Below are 6,524 nucleotides of genomic sequence, written 5' to 3' on the forward strand. Positions count from 1 at the left end.
ATTTTGACAAGATATTTTATTGACAATTTGAAATTCTGTACCAAAAAAAAAGTATTTCTTTTATATATATATATATATATATATATATATATATATATATATATATATATATATATTGTCACGCCCCGAATCCAACACCCGGGTCGGATACGTGATGGCCGCACACTCCTTAGAGCAAGCCCTAAAGAATATGCAAGGCCAAATTAAATCACTACAACCTTAACATCCATAACAATTAATTTCAACAATAATTCATAAAATCTTGCATAATTACAATTAAAATTTCTTCAATTCTCTGATCAAATACTATGACACTCTATTTATTCTTTTGCTCACTCGTAAATCCAAGCCATAGCCAATCATGAACGTCCTGTAACTCTGAGAAGAAAAGAAAGATAAAGGGGGGTGAGCTTTACAGCCCAGTAAGAATTCCCATATCACACCAATATAATAATATAATATGACAATAAAGATAAGCAATAACACATAAAAGTCGATGTTCACTGTCCTGAATACTGCAAACATTTATAGATTATCTGTTTTATCAAAAGAGAATGCATTATCATATGTTAATAAGTGAAACAATTTTATTCAATGATTGTTTCATATCTTATCTTTTCATTTTCTTCTATTATCACATCATCTTTAATCCTTTTCTTTTTGGCTTTGGCTTTGGCTTTGGCTTTGGCTTTGGCTTTGGACTACCAGGATCATGCGACGATCTTTTATTCGGATCGATTTCTATGATTTTCCTCAGATCGAAATATTCATGATCTTTCTCGGATCAAAGTGTCCATGATCTTTCTCGGATCAAATCATTCATGATCTTTCTCGGATCAGATTCTTCATGATCTTTCTCGGATCATATTATTCTTCCACACATAAGCCTGTGGGGGCTGTCCCAGGCATAAGCTCCTGGCAAGCTATTCCACATGACAAGACCAGTCCAAACCATATTTCTCTTTCTTTTCATTTTTATGAAATTAAAATATTTGACTTCATTAATCAATTCAAATTTTGCAATGTAATAAATATGTCATACCCATATAATCATGCCATCAATCGCTGATACATATGTATTGATATAACATACTCATGCTCAAAATCACATAAATAAATAACAGTGTCTCAGATATAACAAATTCATCGATCTCAAATCCAACATTGCAAAATCAAGGAGATAAAACCAACGGTAAAATAACATATATAATGATGATCATGTACAGAGATTCTTACCTTTACCGGTGACTGATCCAAGCAGAAAAATCAATGTTCTTCTTTGATTTATGAATTCTTTAACAAAATATTCTACTCGATATCATTTGTAGACAATCATCTCTTCATAACCCTGATCAAATATAAAGATCATATATAGAAAAATTATCGATAATCGATCCTAATAACACAGATCGAGGACCTCTCTTAGGATTAATCAAAATTTGGATTTACCTAAGTATCTAGATCCTCCACTGATCCATAAGACTTTTAGAGAGAGAAAATCCATGAAGAGAGAGAAAATTCTAGAGAGAGAAAGTGGAGAGAGAAATCTTCGTATTCTTTCGATGAGGCAATTATGGTCAAGATCATTGGAGGTCCTATCAGGGTGACTTAACATAAATCAAGTGTTACAAATTTCAAATAGAATCGGACTGGGATCAGATCTACCGCATAAATTTCGGAGCAATCTTGGATCATCTTATTTTCATCTTAATTTTATCCTAGGATCCGTGATGAAATCAGAGAGATAGGAAGACACTAGAGAGATAAAATCCATAAAGAGAGAGAAAAATTTAGAGAGAGAAAATAGAGAGAGAATCTAGAGAGAGAAAATATAGAGAGAAGGTAGAGAGAGGAGAGAGAGAAAATTTTTTTCTCTTCTTCTTCTTTTTATTTTATTTTATTTTTATTTTTTTTCTCTTTTTCCTTTTTTTCTTTTTCTTTTTCCTTTTTCTTTCCTTTTTCTTTTTCCTTTTTCTTTTCTTTTCTTTTCTTCTTCTTCTTCTTTTCTTTCCTTTCCGCGGCTTGTTTTTGACCGAAACAGGGGATCTTTGATCCCCTTATTGGTTGGCCGACCGGCGGCGCATCCGGTGCGGGGATGGTCGGTGGCCAAAGGAGAGGTGATCCGACGGCAAGAGGCGGCCAAACCGGTGGTCGGCGGTGACCACCGACGATGGAAAATGACCAAAAGAAGGATTTCTTTCGCAACAAAATTCGGTGACTCTGGTCGCCGACGAGCATGCACATCGGCACGGGAAGGAAGGGGAAGGAGAGAGGAAGGGGAGGAGGCTTACCTCCGTCGTCGTGAAGCTTTTTCGGCGAGAAATTGGACGTCACAGTGATGGGTCTCCGTGAGGAATTTCTGACGATTGCCACCGTTTTGCCCCGAGATTTTTGATGGAAAGGAGAGAGGAGGGATCTCCTCCTTAAATAGGGCCGGAGGGAGCTTGTCTCTGACTCTGATTGGGAGCCGGTGAACGGAGGAAGAAGACTCCCTTCGGGAGTCTTCTCCCCTATTTTTTTTTTTTTTTTTATGGGCTGTGGCTGATTCTGGGCCCAATTTAGGCCGGGGTGTTACATTCTTCCCCCTTCAAATAATTTCGTCCTCGAAATTAAGTTATGTTGTTGAGATATATTTCAAAGTATACATTCTTCATATCATTCTCAAGCTTACAATAATATCTTATATATTATTTATTTCTCATGATCTTATTATAACAAAATTATTTGAAATCTCAAACTCATCCCTTCTTATTGATTTCTCAACTTTTTGAAGAACTGTAATATTTTGGACTTGTATTCATATACCACCATTATTTGTCTAATACATTCCACTCGAAATTCATAATTATCTCAGACTACCCTTGATAGAAAATAAATAAAGATCAAATATCGGGCACTCTTCACAATCATCGATTTCTTTCTTCACTTGATCTTCCAACAAATTTTATATATAGACTCTCATCTTAAAAAAAATCTCAATCTTCTATATCAGTTTAAGTAACAATATTAATTTTTTTTAAAAATATGAGATGTATGTCAGGACATTCTAAGTTTGAACTAATATCAGAACTATCAAGCTGTTAATAAACTTGACATATCTAAAATTTCTTGGCCTTATCTACAATGAAGCAACCTACTGACAAAAATTATCAGGCTATGATCAGATTAGATCAAAATTTATAGCATCCTTTCATTATCAATAAAATCCTTTCTTATTTGCAACTAATGTATTCCATCATAACTTTTGATTTAAAGGATTAATATTTCTAATCAATTCAGACCATCACGCTTTTGCTGCGCACTCTGATCTCAACTTACCAAATTATATAAGTCTATCAAAGATAAAATATCCTTATATGTTAGATCAATCCAGGATAGATCCAACCTTCAAATTTCATATAAGACTTAGGGCAAAATTTAAGTTTCTTTATCTTTACTACCTTTGGGTATAGCATATAAAAATTAAATCTTGATCCACTTTCTATGTTTGAAATCATTGCATAAGTTTCATCACTCTTCAAGAATCCGACATATCTAGAATTAATTGGAGTTAATCTTAGATTTACCTTACAATCATTTAGATAATTTCTAAATCAATCTTCTTTTTTAAAAGAATTAATTCTAACTTGACAACTAAAAGAACTCAAGCCAACATCCTTAAGTAAAATCAACTTGATTATTTCTTATAGAGCTCTCTTCATCACAACCCTTAATATTAATCGATAAATCCATAGAAAATCTTGTCCCTTGTATAAGTCATTCAAAATTTAACACTAGCAAGATGTCTTAGTTTAATTTAAAAAAAATATTTAAACTTTGACTTGAATAATTAATACACTTCACCATCTTCAACAAAAAATTTAATCCACAGATAGTAATTCGAATTATTAAAGATTTCATCATAACCTGTATATCATATTCTGACAAAATAAATTTTCTTCTTTAATTTAACTATATCAAAATACTTTTGATCCACTTAGTCCGACATGTCTAGAATTAATTGGAGTTAATCTTAGATTTACCTTACAATCATTTAGATAATTTCTAAATCAATCTTCTTTTTTAAAAGAATTAATTCTAACTTGACAACTAAAAGAACTCAAGCCAACATCCTTAAGTAAAATCAACTTGATTATTTCTTATAGAGCTCTCTTCATCACAATCCTTAATATTAATTGATAAATCCATAGAAAATCTTGTCCCTTGTATAAGTCATTCAAAATTTAACACTAGCAAGATGTCTTAGTTCAATTTAAAAAAAATATCTAAACTTTGACTTGAATAATTAATACACTTCACCATCTTCAACAAAAAATTTAATCCACAGATAGTAATTCGAATTATTAAAGATTTCATCATAACCTGTATATCATATTCTGACAAAATAAATTTTCTTCTTTAATTTAACTATATCAAAATACTTTTGATCCACTTAGAAAAATAAGCTTTTGACTTGAAATTCAATGTAACTTGAAGGATCAAGGAATCCTATTCAGAATATGACATTTTGAGTAACCAAAGATTTCACCAAAATGTATATCTCATATTCTCATGATAAAATTCAAGTATATTTTTCATCTAAGATTGAGTTTCATATATGACCTCTTATAGGTTCAGTGTTCAAAAATATTTCTCTCTCATATGATGAAATTTCTTCTTAGACCATACCCTAATTAACTTTCTTTGATAAGTCCAAAATTCATAATGTTCAGACAATTATCATTGAAATTAAAAAAAAAATCATGATCTTTTAATCATATAAGTTTTATATTCCAAAATCATCTAGTATACTCAACATAACTTATTAATACCTCCCACTTCATTCCAAGGTCAACTCTTTTCATACTTAGGTCAACCTTACTAATTGAAATCTAAGATATAACTCATCAATTCTATTATAGACATCATACGCCACTTATGTATAAATTTCATCTTAATATCTAAATATTGAATCTTCTCTTTTATATCTATCATGTTCCTCATGATCATAACCTAAGTTTAAATATCACTAAAATTATAATTCTGAATAATTATAACCTTAAACTCAAATGCCACATAAATCATATTTTCTGATGATCATAACCTAAATTGTAATATCATTCTATTACATCCTTAATGATTATAACCTTAAACTCTAATATTATCTATCATACTCTATTGATTATAATCTCAAAGTTTTGATATCACTTATATGACAATCCCTATTGACCTTAAACCTGAGCTCTAATACTGTTCTACCATATTCTAATCACTTGTATCATTGTCTCCAAATAAACGTAACCTAAGCTCTAAGCTCAAATGCCACTCTGTCACATCCTACTGATCTTACATAAAGTTTTAATATCTCTTTATAATTTCTGGTGATCTTAAACCTAAGCTCTGATACCATTCTGTCATGCCCCGAATCCAACACCCAGGTCGGATACGTGATGGCCGCACACTCCTTAGAGCAAGCCCTAAAGAATATGTAAGGCCAAATTAAATCACTACAACCTTAACATCCATAATAATTAATTTCAACAATAGTTTATAAAATCTTGCATAATTACAATTTAAATTTCTTCAATTCTCTAATCAAATACTATGACACTCTATTTATTCTTCTGCTCACCTATAAATCCAAGCCATAGCCAATCATGAACGTCCTGTAACTCTAAGAAGAAAAGAAAGATAAAGGAGCGTGAGCTTTACAGCCCAGTAAGAATTCCCATATCATACCAATATAATAATATAATCTAAAAATAAAGATAAGCAATAACACATAAAAGTCGATGTTCACTGTCCTGAATACTGCAAACATTTATAGATTATCTGTTTTATCAAAAGAGAATGCATTATCATATGTTAATAAGTGAAATAATTTTATTCAACGATTGTTTCATATCTTATCTTTCCATTTTCTTCTATTATCACATCATCTTTAATCTTTTTCTTTTTGGCTTTAGCTTTAGCTTTGGCTTTGGCTTTGGCTTTGGACTACCAGGATCATGCGACGATCTTTTATTCGGATCGATTTCTGTGATCTTCCTCAGATCAAAATATTCATGATCTTTCTCAGATCAAAGTGGCCATGATCTTTCTCGGATCAAATCATTCATGATCTTTCTCGGATCAGATTCTTCATGATCTTCTCGGATCATATTATTCTTCCACACATAAGCCTGTGGGGGCTGTCCCAGGCATAAGCTCCTGACAAGGTATTCCACATGACAAGACCAGTCCAAACCATATTTCTCTTTCTTTTCATTTTCATGAAATTAAAATATTTGACTTCATTAATCAATTCAAATTTTGCAATGTAATAAATATGTCATACCCATATAATCATGCCATCAATCGCTGATACATATGTATTGATATAACATACTCATGCTCAAAATCACATAAATAAATAATAGTGTCTCAGATATAACAAATTCATCGATCTCAAATCCAACGTTGCAAAATCAAGGAGATAAAACCAACGGTAAAATAACATATATAATGATGATCATGTACAGAGATTCTTACCTTTACCGGTGACT

Source organism: Elaeis guineensis, chromosome 7 (genome assembly GCF_000442705.2).
Source record: "Elaeis guineensis isolate ETL-2024a chromosome 7, EG11, whole genome shotgun sequence".
Lineage (NCBI taxonomy): Eukaryota > Viridiplantae > Streptophyta > Magnoliopsida > Arecales > Arecaceae > Elaeis > Elaeis guineensis.